The sequence below is a fragment of the Xenopus laevis genome, chromosome 6L, assembly GCF_017654675.1.
Source record: "Xenopus laevis strain J_2021 chromosome 6L, Xenopus_laevis_v10.1, whole genome shotgun sequence".
Taxonomy (NCBI): domain Eukaryota; kingdom Metazoa; phylum Chordata; class Amphibia; order Anura; family Pipidae; genus Xenopus; species Xenopus laevis.
The window spans coordinates 96,822,694-96,848,648 of record NC_054381.1 but is presented as its reverse complement, the minus strand read 5'-3'; positions in this window follow the sequence as shown (position 1 = coordinate 96,848,648).

Sequence of the window (25,955 nt, the reverse complement as noted above, 5' to 3'; positions counted from 1 at the left end):
ATTTACAGTGTACAGCATTTGAAATACCACTTCCAAATGATTATAACAGGATATTTTGTTAGGGCTGCATGTCACAAGTTACAATTAATGAAATTTACCAGAATCCTCTGCTGAAACATGGGACAAAGATTTGGTCAAAACTTCTATGCAGGGAATGCTAGTTAAAATGCAAAATCACTCCCAACCTCTTGGCAATGTATTTCCAACTTTTATAAATTCTTATGCTACAGATACTGTAAATCTGATTCTTCCTAGAAGAAATAACAAAGGTAATGGTAACACCTGCCACTTAATTGAGAAAAAAAAGGTGGTGTGCAGGGTCAGTAAAGTAATCAGTGAAAAAGAAAGAGAAATGAATGACCCATAATGACTGCACCACCTACCACATTAGTCTGTGTTCCTCTATAGAGCTTTAAAACTTTACTTTGAATTTTGCTTTAAAATCGGTATAAAAAAGGAGGGTTGTGGATGCACTTCTAAGGCCATATAAAAACATATTTAAGTACAATAATCCCCTGTCTAAATAATTCAATAAATATGCAAGTGCATGTATTTAAAAAAGAAAAACAGGGTTTTTTTAAAGTTATGATCATAAACTTGATAAGCCACCATACCACATCAAGGTAAACCCCATACGGTGGTCCCCAACTTGTTTACCTGTAATCAAAATATAAAAGGTCATATACCTCTCTGCTTAACAGCATTACATGGAGTAAAAATCTCCTGAGGCTTGATTTCAATCTGTGGACTAGATCCTCCCCCGCCACCTGCATTTGCGGCTATTAAAAGAGAGACTGCCCAAACCAAGGCCCATTTTTTGAAAAAATGTTATAATGAAGATTAAAATCGGTATGTCCAGAGTATTTTAAAACTAACACAGGCAGTGGCGTTCAAGGAACCTGCTTAGGTGTGTAAAGTTAGCAGCTTGCCATTCAGTTGCTATACAGTTTGGTGCTGTATATGCAGAGTTGCTGATAGTACCATTGCGTCTGGGTAATAACTGTTTAACCCACTCAATTCGGTTCCCGCCACCATCCTCCCACTATCAGCCTAATAACTTTACACACCTAAGCAGGTTCAAGGACTAATTTGGTGGTTGGTGCGGGCATTATGGGTCATTTTTTCTCTTTCTTTTTTTTCTTCCTAGAAGAAGAAGATTCTGATGTTACCCTGTTTCCACTTAAAGAAATTAATAGACGTATTAAGAAATTGTAGTGACTATGGGAAGTCCGTATGGCTCAGATGCTCAATCCTCAGATTCCCAAGCTAGTATGAAATCTAAAGCTTTTTCTGTTCATGAAATTTTAAAGGAATTAATGCAGATGAAGATGATTGGGGTTCTCCCCCTGAATAAAGAGAAATCAGTATTGATTCCAACCTGGATCATTCAGTTTCTGGGATTCATAATCAACACCAAAGCTGTGCATCTTTACTACCAGAGCAGAACATGAGAAGGATCATTCAGGAACTTCACAGTTTAAGATCATCAATCCCATCAGATATGGGATGAAAGGGTAGAGAGAGAATTAAGATTCACAGCAACTGTGGGGCTCAGGCTAAAGCCCATTTATGGTGAAAGTTGGGGAGTATGTCAATATAGATATTTTGGAAGTCCATTTTGAAATTCAGTAAAGAGGAGATTAGTGGTAAACACCTTTATGTTCACTAGATATTCTTGGAGCTATGTTTGAATGACTGTTATAGCAGTGTTTTGATATATCTGTATATGTATGCAGATTTTTGTTCATTCATCACAACACCTATTCATCACACTGATTTTCAACAAAGGGTATACTGGCACTTAAATCTGCTTTGGCTAAACCATGATTCAACCTAACAACAACTTGGAAACCATTTTATGTACATTGATAGTGTTTGGGCAAGTTATTATGCAATATTTTCTAGCACAATTGAAGAAAGAACCCCAGTGACTTTGTACCCCTACTGGCTTCATTACAACTGTAAAATGTTCTTTTGGGTTGGCTTATGGATTCCATACAGCAATAGTGCTTGGAGAAACTTTTCTTTTAACAATAAAACCTTGACTTAACAATTGGCAAGGTTTTTAAATTCTGTGTAAAGTTTAATAACACAACCATTGGATCCATTCCCATATGAAGGCAGAGATTTGTTCTGGAATGGAAGAGAAACCATTAAGAGCTGTTTAATGTTCAAACTATATATATATATATATATATATATATATATATATATATATATATATATATATATATATATATATATATATATATATATACCGCTTCTTGGTTCCATACCTGGGTGCCCGGTAAAAAAAAGATATGTAGTACAAAAATGACCAGCAACACCAGGATTTCAGTGAAAAAGTAATATATTCATATGTGCATATGTAGCCAACGTGACGTTTCGGTCCTCTCAGGGACCTTTCTCAAGGCAACCACACCTCTCATTACAACAAGTTTAAATAGCCAATAGTGAATAAACAATTAAGGAAGTGACATCACCTTATTAAAGTGGTCAGTGCAATATAGATTTTTAAAAAAAAATTTTTAAAAAATTTCAAGCATTTTAAAAACTATGCTATGACATAAAAAATTCTCACATATTATTAATAAAGGTGATTAAGATACAGTTATAATATCATATAAAATTTAGATAACGGACACCCGTTATATATTGTGAATCCTGTGTACGAAAAGTGCAAAGTGCAATAAAAATATAAAATACTATATATGAGGTGGATAATATCCTATTTACAGACTCATTTCAAGATACGTTCGGTGTGTTGGGGGTTAAAGAAACCTATTTTGAACTTTTACGTTTACGAAAAAAGGAGACTGAGTTACATCTACATGGTGTCTCTCTTTCAGAATATTATAGAGAGAGAAAAATTCCACGTGGTTTCCGGATCAATAATACTCCTACCATCGGGAGAAATAACACAGATTTTTGCAACAGATGGTGTGCGGTCCTGGATAGATGTTCGTTGGAATTGATGTTACTCGTGATTGATGAGACTGGCCGGGAACTTAAGACGATAAGGAACGACATGTTGCAATTTGAAAAAGATAATTTGGACACATTGCGGCAGGATAAGGAAACTGATTGGCTACACAAGCTACAAGACCAAACCCTTCGTTACAAGAATGATATACTTGCCTTCAAACGATCCAAATGACTGAGTGTGCAACAAGATTACAAGGATGGCTGGGTTTACCGTTGGCGACATGGGGGACGAGTAGGAGGCATGCGACGCAGACCGATGACGTGGAAAGTGCAGCGTCCATTAGGATACGTCTCCAGCAGTGCAGAGTCCGAAGAGGAACGAGGCAACATGACACAGACGGCGCAACAGGATTTTTTAGATGCAGGCAAGGTCGCAGATGGAGGGGGCACACAAAACCTAAACTTAGACGCGGCGGCCGCAAGCACCTCGGGGGAAAAAGCACGAGGGAGACCTCCACGCCGGATAGCGAAACGGGACAAGTAGTGAATATATCGAGCCACCGACTCTCAGCAGGTGAGATGAATATCCTGGCACGGGGGTTGTCCTTTGTACCGTCAACCACAAAGCATAGGTTTTGGAATGTGGTGGACAATTATAAATTTACCCGTACGCTTAGATTAAAAGAGTATTTTAAAGCTAAGCCTGAACCCACGACAGTAGAGGAATTTTGCCCTGCCCTTAATATGAGAAGTGACTTTGATCCTGGCACGGCTAATACATCCCTGCGTACGTTTTCTAGGATGCTGAATGAAACTGTGTGTCAATTTCCTAAACTCACTGAACATAGGGGTAATTTGACAAAGGAAGAACAGGCAACTCTGAAATCTTTGCGGGAAAGGACTGATATTATAATAAAACCTGCTGACAAGGGTGGTGCCGTAGTGGTGTTGGATTACTCGTATTATAGGACTGAACTACTGGCGCAATTGTCAGATTCTAAATGCTACCAACGTTTAACCTTTGATCCTACTCTTAGATTCCAATCACAACTGAAGAAAATCTTGGAGGAAGGCTGCATTAGTGGCTGGATATCGGAAAAAATGAGGGATGCGATGTACGTGGAATATCCGGTAAGACCTGTCATGTACTCTTTACCAAAAATCCACAAAAACCTCACACATCCGCCAGGGAGACCCATAATTGCAGCGGTGGGCTCATTAACTGAAAAAGTAGCTAGATATGTGGACTCTTTATTGCAGCCTTTGATACAGGACATTGGTTCCTATGTCCAAGATACCACTGACTTTCTCCATGTGATAGAGAGCATTGACCTAAATGATTTATCCTTTATCCTGGTGACAATGGACGTCAATAGCCTCTACACATGTATACCACACAATGCAGGTATAGAAGCCACCAGGGAATTAATGTGTGAGAATGAACTTTACAAGGGACCTCCAGTGGAATTCGTTCTGGAATTATTGGGGTTCATACTCAGGAACAACTACTTTAAGTTTGAGACCCAATTTTATCTTCAACTTTTGGGGACCGCTATGGGTTCAAATGTGGCCCCTTCTTATGCTAATGCTTTCATGAATCAATATGAGACACAGCATATCCTGAATCATTGTCTTTTTCGCAAATATGGAGGCTACTACAGGCGTTATATAGACGACCTGTTCTTTTTATGGTTTGGGTCGGAGGAAGACCTGCATGGTTTTGTGGAGGATCTTAATAAGTTACCCACAACTATACGCTTCACTTTACATTATGATGTGGAGTCTATTCAATTCCTTGATGCGATGATTTATAAAGATCGGGAATTAAATTGTTTGCAGACTAAGGTCTATCAGAAGCCCACAGACAGGAACACATTACTCCACTATAAAAGTAGCCATCCAAAACATCTATTACATTCACTTCCAAGGTCGCAAATGCTTCGGGTCATAAGCATTACCAGTAAAGAACAAGAAAAACTATCTGCTTTGAATTTAATGGCCGCACAATTCCTGGAGAGGGGTTACCCCGAGGCAGTGGTGAATGAGGCCAAACTATGGGCTATGACCCTTGACAGAAAGGAGGTCTTAAAGGGTGAAATGTATCAGAAAAGGAGGGAGAATAAAGATAATGTGTTATACTATACCACAACTTATGATGCCCGTACCCCAATAATAAAAAATTCTGTTTTGCAGCTTTGGCCGATAGTAAAAACGGACAGAGAATTAACTGCGGTAAATACCAATACGATCCGGTTCGGACATAGGCGAAACAAGAACTTAAAGGAGCTATTATCATCCGCAGATCCGGTAAGCAAATACGACAGTAATCAGAGGGGTGCGCAAAAAATGGGCTCATTTCAATGTGGCAATTGTGTAATGTGCAATACACTGATTCTGGGAAAAACATTCTTTCATCCACACACTGGGAAATCGTATGATATAAAGCACAGACTTACTTGTACATCCCGAAATGTGGTCTATATAATCAAATGCCCCTGCGGCCTTATATACTGCGGGAAGACTAATAGACAATTACGCGAAAGGATTAGTATGCATCGTTCAACAATTCGGGCAGCATTGGATCCAAAACCAAAGAAAAATGTTAAGCAGGATATATCCAAACAACCAGTAGCTCAGCACTGGTTGCAAGCTAAACACCCTGCCTCTTCTTTTAAATGTATGCCTATCGACTGTATCCTGGATACCCCAAGAGGGGGGAATATAGACCGCATGTTGCTCCAGAGGGAGGCGTTTTGGACATATGAATTAGATTGTGTGGCCCCAAGGGGCCTAAATACGGCATTACAGTTAAATTGTTTTTTATCCACAGGATAAGTAGATAGGCTACAGGAACTGACTAATATGGTTTATATATTCCCTGGATATGTTCATATAGGATTTATTATAGATGTATTTACCATGGATTTGTTTGAACAAAAACATATAGTAGAATATTAAATTAAATTAACTAATATGAGCATAATTTACGGAGGGGTCTTGAGCCATGACAGACTAGATACAGATGTTTATAGTATTTTATATTTTTATTGCACTTTGCACTTTTCGTACACAGGATTCACAATATATAACGGGTGTCCGTTATCTAAATTTTATATGATATTATAACTGTATCTTAATCACCTTTATTAATAATATGTGAGAATTTTTTATGTCATAGCATAGTTTTTAAAATGCTTGAAATTTTTTTAACATTTTTTTTAAAAAATCTATATTGCACTAACCACTTTAATAAGGTGATGTCACTTCCTTAATTGTTTATTCACTATTGGCTATTTAAACTTGTTGTAATGAGAGGTGTGGTTGCCTTGAGAAAGGTCCCTGAGAGGACCGAAACGTCACGTTGGCTACATATGCACATATGAATATATGACTTTTTCACTGAAATCCTGGTGTTGCTGGTCATTTTTGTACTACTACTATATATATATATATATATATATATATATATATATATATATATATATATATATATATATATATATATATATATATATATTTATATATAATTTGTATGTACAGTAGGTGATACACACTATGAGTGATTCATTAGGTGGTACTTGTGTCTCTCTTCTAAACATGCCTATACATTACTCTGCCATGCATATTATCTGATGTCCCGCCGAGAAAAGACTGCTATTTACAGGCATGGGGGTAGATGATATTTGAAATCTTACAAACGTATTTGTTTTGGACAGCTTGCTTTTATGTATTTCTGTAAATTCCTAGATTAAAAGGTAGATATACAAGTCTTGGAGGAGTGCTTGTTTTGGAGGTCTAGTGACATTATTGTCTTTAGAAATGTTGTATTATTTACTGAGACCTCTTAGCTTCATAAGTGCTACAAGAAGCCTGTTTTTCATCTACTGATTTTGCTGCTGGCAGTGGGATGAAAAGCAATCTTGTGCAAATAAAACTTAATAAACACATCATACTGCAGAAATAAAAGTTAAAGAGTTCCCAATTAAAATAGACTTACAGACCAATTGCAAATTGTCTTAAAATCACTATCAACATCATTCTAAATGTAACATTTAACTGCCCCTTTTATTCAGAAATGTACATGTTGGCTCTGGCATTAAGTCACATTATAGTTTAAGGGGAATTCATATACTAGAGTACATTTTAGTCTGGAACTGTAGGCCATAGAAACTAAATACAATTATATTTTCTTTAATCTTAAAACATTTTACCAATCATAGCTAATTGCTTATTGGTAGATGCCATGTGCTTGATAAGTGCTTAAGGAAAGTTTCCTCTAGTATTACTGGGTATTTTTCCTATTATTTGTATGGAAAAATATGCTTTTTTTTTAAAGGCTTATGCTTATCTTTCTGGCTACTACATCAGCTTTATACATAAAAAGCACTTAATTACAGTAATATGAAACACTTCCCTATACGGATGTGCTGTTCGTTAAAGTTATTTCCCCTAGTTTATAAGCTTTAGAGAAGTTAGTTTTCTCAGAAATATAACTATGGTGATTAACTGTACATCTAATTAGAGTGGGTTTGTGTTCTTGGTAACAAAACAAACACAAAATTTAATTCTTGGATCCATAATTTTTCAACATAAATGATCTAAATGACAAAAAATGACTCTCACATATTGGTAATAAGTTATAAACATTCACTGTCATTGGGCATACTGACCAGTGAAATACATTTTTTAAAGTGTCAAAAGTACTGTACTTTAATTTGACAGATCTAGCACCTTTAGAATAAGGCAATGACCATGATTTCTCTAGAGAACTTCTGTATTACACCCCCTATGTGGTTCCTCCCAGAACATTAACCCAGGTATGATAACCTGATACTGGCTATTGTTTCAAATACAATGCATAAATTGCTTTTGTAAAAACATATGCTAAAAGGTACTGAGGAAAACATATAAAGCATAGCTTGAATGAGAAATTAGTAGAAGAACAATAATGTTCAGCCAAAGTGACCATATTTTATATTTTAACAGTAATTGTTTTTTGTATATTAGAAATACCATTATTCTGTACAGCAGAAATTACACATGTAAAGAAAGCAGGGACTCTTGATGAGTAGTAGCTAGTCAAGCTGCTGCTAAGATATCAATAACAAATAATCTAAAAGTTTTGTATCAACAGAGTTTCCAGTTTCTGAAAGTATAACCAGGGTAAACAGTGATCAGGTCCCACCTACAGAACAGTTTCCTTATTGCAGGGTTTTCTGATAAGTGTATAAAAAAAGTAAAGTAGTTTCACATATAGCAAATTGGGATTCATGAGAACCTCATTCATTTTATGTTTAACAACAAAAATCTTGAAATAAATATGAAGTTTGCTTCTGAGTTTTCATTATAGATGCAATATCCTCCTGCCTGAAGCTCTGCCACTGGGCTTTGAACAGAGCCAGGATAGATGTTTGTCAAAGTCCAAGTGCAGATCAGTTTTATCCTTTGTTATAGCTCTGCAGTACATTGCAGTCAAGGAATATTTTATGTAGTTGCAGGAAATACCCAAAACAGCAGGCATCAACTTTCACTTTTGATAATTACAATTTAATTGAATGACATAACCATTGATCATATTCTAACTGCAGACCTGCTTCACCCTTATTGTTACTCTTTAGTACAGTGTAGGGCTAGATCAGCTTATGTGAAGCAAGGGAAGTGGTTCCATGAGTGGCACATTGGATCAAGAAGATATGATTGAGAGTTATACTAATTTTAAGACTGCTACCTCAAAGGAAGAAAGATTGGATAGGAAGACTATAAGACTGTTGGAAAATAAGCTCATTTGAGTTGGATAAAGTTTCCATTCCCATTGTATTAGTTTTATTTGTGGTTAATAGTATCCACTAGCTGATGTGGGAGAATACTATCAGACTAAAATACAGTGATGATAGGGTCACACAAATCTACACACAGCGGTGATATTAAGCCGGCTAGGTCGCCATATCAAATGTCTTCTTTGTGTCTTTTGTGAAGTGAAGACAAGAAGAGTCACCTCGTACACCCTGGCAGTCCGAATCTTGCGAAACCTGGTGCTCGATGAAGGAGGTATCGGCAGCCTCCACAACAGACAGAGAAGTAGCAAATCACCGGCACAACAGGATATTTCTAGCAGGGAAACCCTTGCTCGTTTATTTGCGGATGCAACATTTCAAGCACCCATGGATTTGACATGGTATAATGGATTCAAATAGACACAAAAAGTATAAAATCATTTGTAATCATGCAGAGTATATGGGAAAAGCACAAACAATGCAGCTTATTTTGTATTTAAACCTTTGCCCCTAGAGTAAATTGGGCCAAAGGAATTCAGCATTGTCCATGTTTTGCAGGCATTAGTCATATCTTATTTACTGGAAGATTACTTGGAAATAAGGCTCTCAACACAAAGGTCAAAAGGGGTTACATGTACAACTTACACTTTCTGACTTACCAAAAGAGTCAGTATTAGTGTCACATCACATTTTAAAACTGTTATTCTTTTTACTTTTTAAGGAATGTACTTGTCTACAAAAAGAAATTCCTGAAATGCAAATACTATACTTTTCATAAGAGCGGACTTTACATACACCAACAGTTTACAAATACAGTATTACTGCTCAACAGTGAACCATAACAATGGCTAGCTTTGTAGAACATCGTAGACAAAAGAAACCATTTATTTGGTGCAGTTAAGTATGCACATGTTTCAACACTATTCAAAGAAAGCTGACTTCTTTTGCAACATGCTGAAAAATGATGTTTGGGGGTAGAATAATTTTCTAGCATAATGTGGCCTTTCCAAATCAAGGTTAATGAATGGGCTGATATAATACACGTTTAACAATAAAAATGTGTTTTTTATTACACTAAACTAGTATTATATTGTGTATCTCACTCAATTGCGCTGAAATATTTCTGGGTGTGTTGTTATTGATATTATAAATTGAGTCAGGACCTGACAGCAGTTTTAATGGTGCAGTTTCCATAAAGATTAGGGTAATGTTGTCCTGGAAACAAATTTAATGGGGATTATAGTGAAAGGAGGTTACAGTAATCATTATAATGTGAACAGTTGCCACTTAACAGTTGTAACAATTGTAATGGAAATTGTTGTCATAAAAGCATTTACCATAGAGACAATTTTGATAGTTGACTTGGTAACATTTATTATGAAGATGCTGACATAGCAAGAATTATTGAAACAGCCACCAATGGAGAACATGTATGTCATGGAGACCAATGCGATAGTTGGGATGTAGGCCATATGACAGTTAAAGGAAACATCTGTGATAGTTGCAATGTATATTAAATACATTAAAGCCATTGTTACAGGATTTTAGTGAGTCATCCAGTTTGTTTTAGGTGTTTACCCTGACAAATTGCAAACTTTGGGATGGGTTGCCTCTTCATTCTTCTGGATTAACCACAATTAGTGATGGGCGAATTTGCGCAGTTTCGCTTCGCCGAAAAATGTGCGAATTTCGCGGAAATTTTTTTTTTTGACGCCGCCGAATTTTTGCCGCGAATTTTAGCGGGCGTTTTGCAAATTTATTCGCTGGCGGCGAAACGCGCAAATTCGCCGCGAATTCGAGCCTGGCGAATAAATTCGCCCATCACTAACCACAATAGGGAAATAGTTGTTTTTGCGACTGATAGCAAGACAGTACTTATCACTTCACCTATTTTTAATCTCAGAGGTTTCAGTCAGATCACAAATCAGTCCTGCTACATGTTTATTAGTTTTGAAAGGATCCATTTACTTTATTAATCTATGGAGATGGATTTAGGAAGCAACTGGGGACACTGTGAAGAGACTACCTGGTGGTCTAGCGGGGGAGCAACGGGGGCCGTGACTTGGAGGAGGCGCTGGGGCAGGGCTTTTGAGAAATAGATTTCAGTGCAGAAGTCTACTGGAGTAACACTATTAACGGATGCATTTTGAAAAAAAACATGTTTTCCGATGACAGGATCCCTTTAAGTAAACTTTGGCAGCCATAATAAGTTCTGTGTTTGAAATCTGCTTGATATTATTTATATGCTCCCCCAGAAGCCAATCTGTTGAAAGCAGTGAATTGATATCCTAGTATATTCACTGATAGACACTGTTGTGACAGCGGTCTTGTAAATAACAGTAATCAGTATAATACCAGAATCAGGTGGCAGGCACAGGGTTGCAATGCACATAATACAAGCCCCAAAATTCAGTTTAGCTTCAAGCAAAAGTATTAAAGAGTGACTGGAATTTTTGTCAGCTGCGAGAGAAAGGAAAATGGTCTCACTGAATCCAGGCCATACCTATTCCTTTCAAAAATGTATATACACATACACACATGCAAAATCTTGGCTTGATGAGTTAACTCTTGCCAATGAGCCAACAACCAAACAAGCCAATATTTCGCATGTATACAATATATACACCAGTGAGTTGTTACCAGTTACTGTTTATCTGCAATGTAATAGGCATAAAATGTACTAATTTAATTGGTGACATCCCATAATTATTATTTTGGTTTTTGCAGTGATTATGGTGTAGGCAGGTAAACTCAAGGCCAAACGTTAATAGGACAGAAATTCTAGAATGGCAGCTCACTGTTATAGTTCATTGAATTGACGTTTATCACTTGAAAAAAATTGAAAACAAACAAGGGACAGTTGTGCTCACCACTAATTTTTAAAAACATTAAGCGGGGGTGCAATGAGTTTGTGACCACAAAATCCACAAATACAAGAGGTCCTCTGCACTCAACCTCAATTCGTCACTAGTAATAATGAAATTAAAATAAAAACAGATATCCAGAGGCCCAAAGTAAATCAAAAGAACAAAAAAATTCTCAATGTACGAGTGTGCATATTATGTTTGAAATAATATTTAAATGGAAAGTTAATGTTGATGTAGATATAGAATTATGTAAGTTTTGATATTCTGAGACTGCAGAGTTTTTTCTGTTTTTTTTCTTCAAGTGTGCTTCTCCTTGTAATTATGTTGTAGATTTTGAAGTGTGTGTATAAAGAGCCATTGTTCTGAAATATGTCTCCTTTTTTATCTATATTTCTTATTATTATAGAACACATTGAACCAGCAGGCATTGAGTGCACCCCACTATTGAAATGAAGATGGTGATTATGAATAAGTTCCTTCTTTGCAGCCATACTATTCTGTTTCCAGAGAAGGATGGACCTTATTCAATGCAAGCTCAATACACGGGCCAAGTAAGTAATCATCCTCCTTTCAAATCTGATTGGGATTTTTGTTATTTTTGGTTTGGCTTTCTGTTCATACATGTCCCTTGACCCATATTCTTCTTTTGCATTGCAGAATTAGGACATCATTTTCAAAGTTTCAAATGTCTAAATTGATTTCTGGTTTACTAGAGAATAAATGAACACTTGCATACATTTCATCCCTACACTCAGGCTTTCCAATCTCAGCCAGATTTGGCTAAAATGCCATTCCTATGCGCTGACTTCATCATCTTTATTGTGTCTTTATTACCCTGCTTAGTACTTTGTGGCCCATGTTTTGGATGACTTCCATAGTACTTTGATCTGATGATCTCATAGTCACATATGTAAAGAACATGTTGGTTTTCCATTGTTTCCTTCTCTGTATTTTGTTGGCCTTAATACCTTGCTCTGTATGTTCAGCCAAATCGTCTTGGAAGATGGCCTTCAAGTACAAACCAGCAAAAGCAGGGGGTTTATTTTATTTTTATTATTAATATGGTCTCATCTGAAAACATCTTTCTTAAATTATACTTAGATATGCACAGTTAAACACAATTAAGAAAGTGTAACAGAATCATATGACAGTAGCGAAGAAACTGCTGAAAACTAAAATTTTAGTGCTCATTGTGTATTGAAAAAATGTATCCGTTGCTATTGTTATTATATAAAGAAAATATTATTATAACATGTATTTATGGGTTTATCCCTTTTTTAACCCTTTAAGTGCCAGCAGAATTTCACATTTTGGTTACGCGAAATGCCAGCCGTTTTTGAAACATTTTGTGCTCTCTCACTTTAGGGGCATTTTCTGAGGGGAAACCTATAGTTTACCTAGGAAAACTATACATTGTTTTTTTCGGTAGAAACTGAGCTTTCTAAATCTGCCTGAGTTTTCATGTATTTCCACCTGTGCAAAAAAATTTATAGTGCTAAATACCAAAAAAAATGAAAAATTACCATTTTTCATCGTATATCAATTTATACCAGAAAAATATTTCATTTTACGGATGAAAATCCAACTGATTTGGAAAGCCTTATGTCTCTCGAACGTGCCAATACCAGATATGTATAGTTTTAGGGAGATTTAGGATTTCTGTACAGCAAAAACTCCCGGCAGTATATTACCGAATTTTGAAAGCACTAAGGCAGAAAACGGCATGCTTTAGATTCCAAGGCAAAAAATCCTGAAACCGTAGGTTTACCCCAGAAAACCATACATTTTTGAAAAGTACACATTCTGCCGATTACAAAATGGGTAACTATGTCTCTCTACTCCCAACTACCAAACATAAAAGCTTGTCTGAACATAGCGGTTTTTCAACAAAAAATTCAAAATTCTGAAAAATCATTTCAAAGGTTTTATTTTGCTGCTCCGCATATCCCAAACTATATTAGGTACCAAGAAAAAGCACCTGAAATATGATTGCCAGGGGTCCACTGAACAGTTTGATACCCATTATGCATAGGTTTACCAAAGTATCTGGCATTTAGAGACACCAATATGTAGTTAGCACATCCAAATTGTTCAGGACTTTACTTCAGCTACTGAGAAATCAACACATTGACTGCATTTTTTGTGGGGTAAAAACACAGAAATATATGTTTACCCCCCAAACCCATATATTTTTGGAAAGTACACATTCTACTGAATCTAAAATGGGTACCCATGCCTTTCTGCTCCAAACTACTGAGTCGTAAGGCTTTCCCAAAATTGTCGGTTTTGGTGAAAATTTCCTCAAACCTTCAACTTCCCAGCACCATATCGCCCATTTATTATTACGTACTAAGAAAAAGCACCCTAAATATGATTGCCAGGGTTCCTCTGAACATTTTGGTGGTCATTGTTCATAAGGTTACCAAAGTATCTGGCATTTAGAGGCCCCAAAATGAAGTTAGCGCATACAAACAGTCCCGTGGGTAACTTCAGCTAATGAAAGATCAACACATTGACTGCAGTTTTGTGGGGTAAAAACACAGAAATATATGTTTACCCCCCAAAACCCATATATTTTTGGAAAGTACACATTCTACCGAATCTAAAATGGGTACCCATGCCTTTCTGCTCCAAACTACTGAGTCGCAAGGGTTTCCCACAATTGTCGGTTTTGGTGAAATATCTGAAAATTGCCTCAAAGCTTCAACTTCCCAGCACCATATCACCCATGTATCTTTATGCACCAAGAAAAAGCACCCTAAATATGATTGCCAGGGTTCCTCCAAACAGTTTGGTGGCCATTGTTCATAGGTTTACCAAAGTATCTGGCATTTAGAGGCCTCAAAATGAAGTTAGCGCATACAAATAGTCCTGTGGGTAACTTCATCTAATGAAAAATCAACACATTGACTGCATTTTTGTGGGGTAAAAACACAGAAATATATGTTTACCCCCCAAACCCATATATTTTTGGAAAGTACACATTCTACTGAATCTAAAATGGTTACCCATGCCTTTCTGCTCCAAACTACTGAGTCGCAAGGCTTTGCCAAAGTTGTCGGTTTTGGTGAAATATCTGAAAATTGCCTCAAAGCTTCAACTTCCCAGCACCATATCACCCATGTGTCATTACGTACTAAGAAAAAGCACCCTAAATATGATTGCCAGGGTTCCTCCAAACAGTTTGGTGGCCATTGTTCATAAGTTTACCAAAGTATCTGGCATTTAGAGGCCCCAAAATGAAGTTAGCGCATACAAACAGTCCCGTGGGTAACTTCAGGTAATGAAAAATCAACACATTGACTGCATTTTTTTGGGGTAAAAACACAGAAATATATGTTTACCCCCCAAAACCCATATATTTTTGGAAAGTACACATTCTACAGAATCTAAAATGGGTACCCATGCCTTTCTGCTCCAAACTACTGAGTCGCAAGGCTTTCCCACAATTGTCGGTTTTGGTGAAATATCTGAAATTGCCTCAAAGCTTCAACTTCTCAGCACCATATCACCCATGTATCGTTATGCACCAAGAAAAAGCACCCTAAATATGATTGCCAGGGTTCCTCCGAACAGTTTGGTGGCCATTGTTCATAGGTTTACCAAAGTATCTGGCATTTAGAGGCCCCAAAATGAAGTTAGCGCATACAAACAGTCCCGTGGGTAACTTCAGCTAATGAAAAATCAACACATTGACTGCATTTTTTTGGGGTGAAAACACAGAAATATATGTTGACCCCCCAAACCCATACATTTTTGGAAAGTACACATTCTACAGAATCTAAAATGGGTACCCATGCCTTATTGTTCCAAACTACTGAGTCGCAAGGCTTTCCCAAAGTTGTCGGTTTTGGTGAAATATCTGAAAATTGCCTCAAAGCTTCAACTTCCCAGCACCATATCACCCATGTGTCATTACGTACTAAGAAAAAGCACCCTAAATATGATTGCCAGGGTTCCTCTGAACATTTTGGTGGCCATTGTTCATAAGTTTACCAAAGTATATGGCATTTAGAGGCCCCAAAATCAAGTTAGCACATACAAATTGTCCTGTGGGTAACTTCATCTAATGAAAAATCAACACATTGACTGCATTTTTGTGGGGTAAAAACACAGAAATATATGTTTACCCCCCAACCCCATATATTTTTGGAAAGTACACATTCTACAGAATCTAAAATGGGTACCCATGCCTTTCTGCTCCAAACTACTGAGTCGCAAGGCTTTGCCAAATTTGGCGGTTTTGGTGAAATATCTGGAAATTGCCTCAAAGCTTCAACTTTCCAGCATCGTATTGTCCATGTATCATTACCAGCATAAAGCATCCTAAATATAAACATATGGGTCTACTAAACAGTTTGATGCCCAATGTGCATAGATATACCAAACTTTGTGGCGCACAGAGACCCCCAAATGACAATATGTATAGACATTTTCACGGCTGACGCGCTGGCTGCTTCAATATAACCACCTGGTGTGTGTATTATGCGACATTAGACCACCTAACAGTACAGAGACCCCAGAAAACCATATATTTTCAGAAAGTACACATTCTGACGAATCCAATATGGGTAAATAAGTGTTTCTACTGCAAACTGCCAAACTGCAAAGCATTGCTGAAAATAACGGTTTTTATCAAATTTCAGAAAATCGTCACAAAGCTTGAATTCTACCCCATTATATGCCACACATTTCGTAACTTATCAGCATAAAACATCCTAAATATGAACGCCAGGGGTCTACTGAACACTTTGATGCCCAATATGCATAGATATACCAAACTATGTGGCGCACAATGACCCCCAAATGACAATAGTGTATATACAATTTCACGGCTGACGCGCTGGCTGCTGCAATATAAGCACCTGGTGTGTGTATTATGCAACATTAGACCCCCCTAACAGTACAGAGACCCCAGAAAACCATATACAGTATTTTCAGAAAGTACACATTCTGACGAATCCAATATGGGTAAATAAGTGTTTCTACTGCAAATTGCCAAACTGCAAAGCAATGCTGAACATAACGGTTTTTATCAAATTTCTGAAAATCGTCACAAAGCTTGAATTTTACCCCATTATATGCCACACATTTCGTAACATATCAGCATAAAACATCCTAAATATGAACGCCAGGGGTCTACTGAACACTTTGATGCCCAATATGCATAGATATACCAAACTATGTGGCGCACAGAGACCCCCAAATGACAATAGTGTATATACATTTTCACGGCTGACGCGCTGGCTGCTGCAATATGAGCACCTGGTGTGTGTATTATGCGACATTAGACCCCCTAACAGTACAGAGACCCCAGAAAACCATATATTTTCAGAAAGTACACATTCTGACGAATCCAATATGGGTAAATAAGTGTTTCTACTGCAAACTGCCAAACTGCAAAGCAATGCTGAACATAACGGTTTTTATCAAATTTCGGAAAATCGTCACAAAGCTTGAATTCTACCCCATTATATGCCACACATTTCGTAACTTATCAGCATAAAACATCCTAAATATGAACGCATGGGGTCTACTGAACACTTTGATGCCCAGTATGCATAGATATACCAAACTATGTGGCGCACAGAGACCCCCAAATGACAATAGTGTATATACATTTTCACGGCTGATGCGCTGGCTGCTGCAATATAAGCACCTGGTGTGTGTATTATGCAACATTAGACCCCCCTAACAGTACAGAGACCCAGAAAACCATATATTTTCAGAAAGTACACATTCTGACGAATCCAATATGGGTAAATAAGTGTTTCTACTGCAAACTGTCAAACTGCAAAGCAATGCTGAACATAACGGTTTTTATCAAATTTCTGAAAATCGTCACAAAGCTTGAATTTTACCCCATTATATGCCACACATTTCGTAACATATCAGCATAAAACATCCTAAATATGAACGCCAGGGGTCTACTGAACACTTTGATGCCCAATATGCATAGATATACCAAACTATGTGGCACACAGAGACCCCCAAATGACAATAGTGTATATACATTTTCACGGCTGACGCGCTGGCTGCTGCAATATGAGCACCTGGTGTGTGTATTATGCGACATTAGACCCCCCTAACAGTACAGAGACCCCAGAAAACCATATATTTTCAGAAAGTACACATTCTGACGAAATCCAATATGGGTAAATAAGTGTTTCTACTGCAAACTGCCAAACTGCAAAGCAATGCTGAACATAACGGTTTTTATCAAATTTCTGAAAATCGTCACAAAGCTTGAATTTTTACCCCATTATATGCCACACATTTCGTAACTTATCAGCATAAAACATCCTAAATATGAACGCCAGGGTCTACTGAACACTTTGATGCCCAATATGCATAGATATACCAAACTATGTGGCGCACAGAGACCCCCAAATGACAATAGTGTATATACATTTTCACAGCTGGCGCGCTGGCTGCTGCAATATGAGCACCTGGTGTGTGTATTATGCGACATTAGACCCCCCTAACAGTACAGAGACCCCAGAAAACCATATATTTTCAGAAAGTACACATTCTGACGAATCCAATATGGGTAAATAAGTGTTTCTACTGCAAACTGCCAAACTGCAAAGCAATGCTGAACATAACGGTTTTTATCAAATTTCTGAAAATCGTCACAAAGCTTGAATTTTACCCCATTATATGCCACACATTTCGTAACTTATCAGCATAAAACATCCTAAATATGAACGCCAGGGTCTACTGAACACTTTGATGCCCAGTATGCATAGAGATACCAAACTATGTGGCGCACAGAGACCCCAATGACAATAGTGTATATACATTTTCACGGCTGATGCGCTGGCTGCTGCAATATAAGCACCTGGTGTGTGTATTATGCAACATTAGACCCCCCTAACAGTACAGAGACCCCAGAAAACCATATATTTTCAGAAAGTACACATTCTGACGAATCCAATATGGGTAAATAAGTGTTTCTACTGCAAACTGTCAAACTGCAAAGCAATGCTGAACATAACGGTTTTTATCAAATTTCTGAAAATCGTCACAAAGCTTGAATTTTACCCATTATATGCCACACATTTCGTAACGTATCAGCATAAAACATCCTAAATATGAACGCCAGGGGTTTACTGAACACTTTGATGCCCAATATGCATAGATATACCAAACTATGTGGCGCAGAGAGACCCCCAAATGACAATAGTGTATATACATTTTCACGGCTGACGTGCTGGCTGCTGCAATATGAGCACCTGGTGTGTGTATTATGCGACATTAGACCCCCTAACAGTACAGAGACCCCAGAAAACCATATATTTTCAGAAAGTACACATTCTGACGAATCCAATATGGGTAAATAAGGGTTTCTACTGCAAACTGCCAAACTGCAAAGCAATGCTGAACGTAACGGTTTTTATCAAATTTCTGAAAATCGTCACAAAGCTTCAATTCTACCCCATTATATGCCACACATTTCGTAACTTATCAGCATAAAACATCCTAAATATGAACGCCAGGGTCTACTGAACACTTTGATGCCCAATATGCATAGATATACCAAACTATGTGGCGCACAGAGACCCCCAAATGGATATATAGTAGATAAAATTTACAAGGCAAAACAAAATAAGGCAGTAAAGAGTGAAATGCAAAAAAATCCAATAAAACCACAAAAATCAATGTTTTTTTTCCAGACTAGTGTTATCGGCCGTCAGAATCACAGTTTGAATATTTTAGCTGGGCCAAACAGGTTATACGGCTAGAAACAAGTGAACACAACATACGCAGAGCTGAAAATGCAATAAAATGGCTAAAAATTCAATAAAATGGCTAAAAATGCACCAAAATACCCAAAATTGCAATATAATCACCGAAATAACATACAAAAGGTATTGCACAGTATGGTTAGCGAATACGCTATTCGTAATGGCAATAAAACATTTTTTTCTGCCAAAAAAAGAGACGATGCGATAAGAAAAAAAAAAAAAAAGCCACAATGCCATGTATGTGCGTGTGCGTGTGTACAAATGGTAAATTAAATGTGCGCGTGTGTGCGTGTGCACGTGTGTGTAAGTGCAGTGAGTGTAAGTGACCCCCCCAATCCCCAAAAATGTATGTGTAAGTGTGTGTAAGTGTGAATCTAAGTGTGTATTACTGTAATAAGTGTGTGTTGGTGTGTTTGTGTGTGTAATTGTTGCACTAACCTGAAAAAGTCGCTGGAGACTGTTGCACACGATCAGGAAGAGCCTCTGGAAGAGATCTGCGACGTCATCTGTGTCCCTGTGCTGTGGGGGCGGAGATCTACGGCGCGGTGTAGGCTGCAGCAGCAGGACATGTAAGTAACACGTGCCTGCTGCTGTTTTTGGGCCCCTGGGCGATCGCGCCCCAGGGGCCACTCGATCCCCTGCTCTGCTCGTTGTCTAGGGGCAGGGGATCGTGAAGGAGCGGAGCGAGCGGCTCTAACAGCCGCTCCTCCGCTCGCAAACCCGGAAGTGCTGCAGAACGTAGAATCTACGATCTGTGGCACTTTGGTCCTTTGATCCACAGAACATAGATTCTACGTTCTGTGGCACTTAAAGGGTTAAGTGGTGCTTGTTTTCACATCATAACCTAACTTCAGTTCTATGTATTAACACAAAAAAACAAAACTAATATTAAAATGACAGTCTAATAACTCAATAAATTGTTAACATACCTCCATCTGAGTGGTTGCCACTTGTATTACCAACAACGCAGGCTTTCAATTGAATGTTTATTTATTATTATTATTATTAATAATATTATTATTTACTATTATTGTTTACGCTTGTTTTTCAGCTCTGTGGCTTCTCTGTGATCCAAGTGGCAGACTGCTTTAAAATGCTGGGAAGGGGAGAGGGCACAGTAACATCCTTTTTGCTCATGGAGATAAAGGTGGTACTGCACCTGAGGTGCCATCTTAGTGAAGGCTAAAGACCAATCAGGGAATCTGTCCACCCCTATAAAATGTGGGTCAGTGAGGCATGGAACTCCAACATAGACACATGGACAATGGTGTCATTTGGAGATGTACCCTATACTATGTTCCTCCTGGAGTACTGGGGTTAGATATACAGTACATATATTTCAATATTTCAGTATATACATTATTCACATGATTCTTCATCTGCATTCCTTTGTTTCCTGTTTAAAGGAGAACAAATCCCCCCAATATGAAAAGCCCCTACCCACTACCCTAGATAATCGTCCCCCCTGCTTCCCCCGCATAGGTCATTACTCCTGAAAGTGTTCTGAATACATTGCTCACATATTGGTGCAGAGTAAACACAGAGGAGCTTTTGGGCACCATCTTCCAGATCTTTGGTCTTCATCTGTAAGGGAGTGCTATATTGGAGCATGCGCAGTTGGAGCAGACCTCCAGTTTGTAGCATGCACCAAAAAGTCCCGTGAATTGCCGAAGGGAAGGAAGAGGACACGAAGAAGACTGAAGATCCAGAAGAAGGCACCCATTACTTTTACTATTGAGTGTGTTCTTAGATCTACCAGGCAGCTGTTATCTTGTGTTAAGGAGCTGTTATCTGGTTACCTTCCCATTGTTCTTTTGTTTGGCTGCTGGGGGGGGAAAAGGGAGGGGGGTGATATCACTCCAACTTGCCGTACAGCAGTAAAGAGTGATTGAAGTTTATCAGAGCACAAGTCACATGACTTGGGGCAGCTGGGAAATTGACAAGATGTCTAGCCCCATGTCAGATTTAAAAATTGAATATAAAAAAAAATCTGTTTGCTCTTTTGAGAAATGGATTTCAGTGCAGAATTCTGCTGGAGCAGCACTATTAACTGATTAATTTTGAAAAAAATTTTTTTTTCCCATGACAGTATCCCTTTTAAATACAATTTTAATGCAAACGCTATCTACAATACCAGCATAGACTCATTTGTATTAAGGGTATAACTGCTTTCCAATTCAAAGTTGTTTTCTTGTGGTGTTGTGGTTGGTTCCCTCTATTAATTGTTATTTGCCATGTAGTAAGATTCTAAGATATGTATGCTCCTTGACATTCTCCATGGGTCTTGCTGGTTTAAAAGTGACTTTGACTGTTAGATGCTAGTCAGTCAATATATAAGTTTCTTTTGTGAATGTTCCATGTCATCCTGAAAAACATATACATGGTACTTTTAACAAGCTGAACATCAACAACACAACCTGTACCTAGCACACAAAAATGTCATTGTTTCAGAAGGCAAATCTCAAACTGTACCGCATGACTTTAAAGGCTTTAGACATCTAGCATACCACAGACGGTTTTATAAAGTACAATAACTTCCTTGAATTCTTGAGGCAGCACAGCCGGAGCCTTGCAATTCCTGTTTTCTTTGCATTGTGTACCACCTATTTGGGCCACTCGGGGTTAATTCACCAGCTAGAACACTAGAGCATGGGTTACACGCGACTTACACCCAGGGCAGGGCCTTCGCTAAGTGGAAGTGTTCCCTCTATGGTGTAGTGCAACTACATCCCCCCCCAGGCTACTGTGCAAACAAAAAAACAACTTGGGCGCCAGGAGGTTCTTAACAATCAGGAACGGTTTATTATGCCAAAAAGGGCAAATGACCACAGGTTTCAGTACTCACGCAGGAGTTGAGGAAAACAGCATATTGAGAGTTCACACAGATCAAAGGCAGGCTCACACAGAGAGTACACAGGCAGATGCAGTACAACCTTTCCCTCCTGGAAGTTGTCAGGAAAGCAGCTTCTACCCTACAGTCCCTCTTCTCTGAGGTCCCTGACTGGAGGCAACACACAGAGCCTCTGGGAAGCTACTCCCTTTCTGCAAATCCTTGTTGCAGCTTCAGCTGCTCTTTCTCTCTATCCTATCTGCCTTTCTCTCCTAGAGAGACTATGACAAGTCTGCCCTAGTATATCTGTTCCTCATTCACGGGGTTACCTGGTCCCCGACTTGGACACATGCCTTCTTCTGGGCCTATTGCACTCAGTCCCCCTGAGCACATCCAGCTGGAATCACATCCAGAGGCAAAAGAGGAAGAGGCCACTCCCTGCACTCACTATATAGGAGTATGTCAGAGCAGTGTCATCAAATCTCTCAGCCTATCACTGTAAAGGTTATTCTGTAACAGGGATTCTACCCAATAACCCAAGGAAATGGTGAAAAGATTAACTCTATAGGGCCTGTATCCCTATAGGGCCCTACATTCACCCGGGGAAAAAAAAACCATTTCTCCTGACAATGATTTAACAATCCCCAACATTTCAACTTACAGTACCATCACATCCACTTCTGGTATCCTCTCCTAGGCATACCTGGTAACAATGGTCACTGCAAAGGAAACACACACAGCATACACAATACTGTATCAACATTAAATAATAACAGTTGCAGTTGGTCAACTTTATTATATGCCAAAAACTTTCTTTCCTCCCAAGGGTCCACACAGGTCATCCTTGAAGTGCAGAAACAAGGCAGAAGAGTTGTGGTGGGGATCAATAGTCCTGAATTAGAACCCACTTAGTCCAGCAGTCCTTCCAGCCACAAAAAAAACAAGCAAGCAGCACTCTAGGCGTCTCACTCTGCAGGACTCCATAGAAGAGCTGTAGCAAACATCAGAAGAATCCATCCTCCAGGTTCTCCTCTTCCAGATCCATGCTTTTCAACTTTGAAAGCATAAATTATTTGTTTGATTTGGCTTGTGGTGCAGTAAGTTCATGTTTATATTTAGTATACAAAATACAGCATTTCTAGCCTAAATTCTATTTTAGACTTTACATGCTCTTTAACGTTCCTTATTGTCTGTATATATCATGTAATTAAAAACTATCACATTGCAGAACAACTGCAATCCTTCATAATAAATGTTTGTAGTGCCTGAGATTTTAAAGGTAAAGAAATCGACACATTATTTGGTGTCTACATGTTAGCTGGTACAGCCGAAACATTTATAAGGTACAAGGAGGCCAATAAATCATGCAAAGAAGCTATAAGGCAAGCTAAAATTGCTATAGAAAAGGATATTGCAGCAAGCAGTAAAAAAAAATCCAAAATTATTTTTTAAATATGTTAATAGTAAAAAAAATGAAGCAGGAAGGGGTGGGACCCTTACTATCAGAGGGGGGTCAGCTGGTTGATGAAAACAAAATAAAAGCGCAGATTCTGAACTCATATTTTTCATCTGTCTACACAAATGAGGAACCAGTAAGTGAAGGTTTCCTTCTTAACACTCCCAATTCTAGTAATACAACTAATGATGCATGGTTCACACATGAAGAAATTCAAAAGAGACTTGAACATGTTAAGATTAACAAAGGTCCAGGGCCAGATGGTATTCATCCCAGGGTAATTAGCGAGCTTAGCTCTGTGATTGCCAAACCTCTTTACTTAATTTTTCAGGATTCATTGAGATCTGGCATAGTGCCGAGAGACTGGCAAATTGCTAATGTGGTGCCTCTATTCAAAAAAGGATCCCGTTCTCAGCCTCAAAACTATAGGCCAGTTAGTCTGACGTCAGTGGTAGGAAAGCTTTTCGAAGGGTTAATAAAGGATAAGATACTGGACTTCATAGCAAATCATAATACTATGAGTTTGTGCCAGCATGGTTTTATGCGTAATAGATCTTGCCAGACTAACTTAATTTCTTTTTATAAGTAGAGACCTCGATTCTGGGATGGCAGTGGATGTGATTTACTTAGACTTTGCTAAAGCATTTGATACAGTGCCACACAAAAGGTTACTGGTTAAATTAAGGAATGTTGGCCTGGAACATAGTATTTGTACCTGGATAGAGAACTGGCTAAAAGATAGACTACAAAGAGTGGTGGTAAATGGAACATTTTCTAATTGGACCAGTGTTGTTAGTGGAGTACCGCAGGGCTCTGTACTAGGTCCCTTGCTTTTCAACTTGTTTAATAATGACCTGGAGGTGGGCATTGAAAGTACTGTTTCTATTTTTGCAGATGATACTAAATTGTGCAGAACTATAGGTTCCATGCAGGATGCTGCCACTTTTCAAAGTGATTTGTCTAAACTGGAAAACTGGACAGCAAACTGGAAAATGAGGTTCAATGTTGATAAATGCAAGGTTATGCACATTGGCAAAAATAATATAAATGCAAGTTATACACTAAATGGCAATGTGTTGGGAGTTTCCTTAAATGAAAAGGATCTAGGGGTCTTTGTAGATAACACGTTGTCTAATTCTGGGCAGTGTCATTCTGTGGCTACTAAAGCAAATAAAGTTCTGTCTTGCATAAAAAAGGGCATTAACTCAAGGGATGAAAACTTAATTATGTCTCTTTATAGGTCCCTGGTAAGGCCTCATCTGGAGTATGCAGTTCAGTTTTGGACTCCAGTCCTTAAGAGGGATATAAATGAGCTGGAGAGAGTGCAGAGACGTGCAACTAAATTGGTTAGAGGGACGGAAGACTTAAATTATGAGGGTAGACTGTCAAGGTTGGGGTTGTTTTCTCTGGAAAAAAGGCGCTTGCGAGGGACATGATTACACTTTACAAGTACATTAGAGGACATTATAGACAAATGGCAGGGGACCTTTTTACCCATAAAGAGGATCACCGTACCAGAGGCCACCCCTTTAGACTAGAAGAAAAGAACTTTCATTTGAAGCAACGTAGAGGGTTCTTCACAGTCAGGACAGTGAGGTTGTGGAATGCACTGCCGGGTGATGTTGTGATGGCTGATTCAGTTAATGCCTTTAAGAATGGCTTGGATGATTTTTTGGACAGACATAATATCAAAGGCTATTGTGATACTAAACTCTATAGTTAGTATAGGTATGGGTATATAGAATTTTAATTGAAAGTAGGGAGGGGTGTGTGTATGGATGCTGGGTTTTCATTTGGAGGGGTTGAACTTGATGGACTTTGTCTTTTTTCAACCCAATTTAACTATGTATAACTATGTAACTATGTACATGCAGTGAAAATGTGTTTAGGTTTAAATAATTTCTAGACAAACCATCCTTTGAGGGTGCACAAATTATCTAGACCAGTGCTGTCTAAATTCTGTGATACAAAGTGCTGGAATTTTCGTAGTCTACGTGGTGGAGAGCCAGTGTTAACCACACCCACTTTAACCACACGTGTTACCACAAAAACTTTTAAGACCATGCCCACATTAATGGTGGTAGCACACCAATAAAACAAATGGTTGGTGCTCACTGCAGGGATATCACTCATTTCTCATATGTGAAACAAGTTTATTACATCACTGCTCACTGCAGGGATATCACTCATATCTCATATGTGAAACAAGTTTATTACATCATATTAAGACATACACTTAACCCCATATGCCTCATCCTCCCCTGCGGATAACACAGCAACCCCCAACACATGATTAAACACCTTGGGGGCCTCTAACAAGTATTTCCAAATGCAAACAAACTCCCACCAGATTCA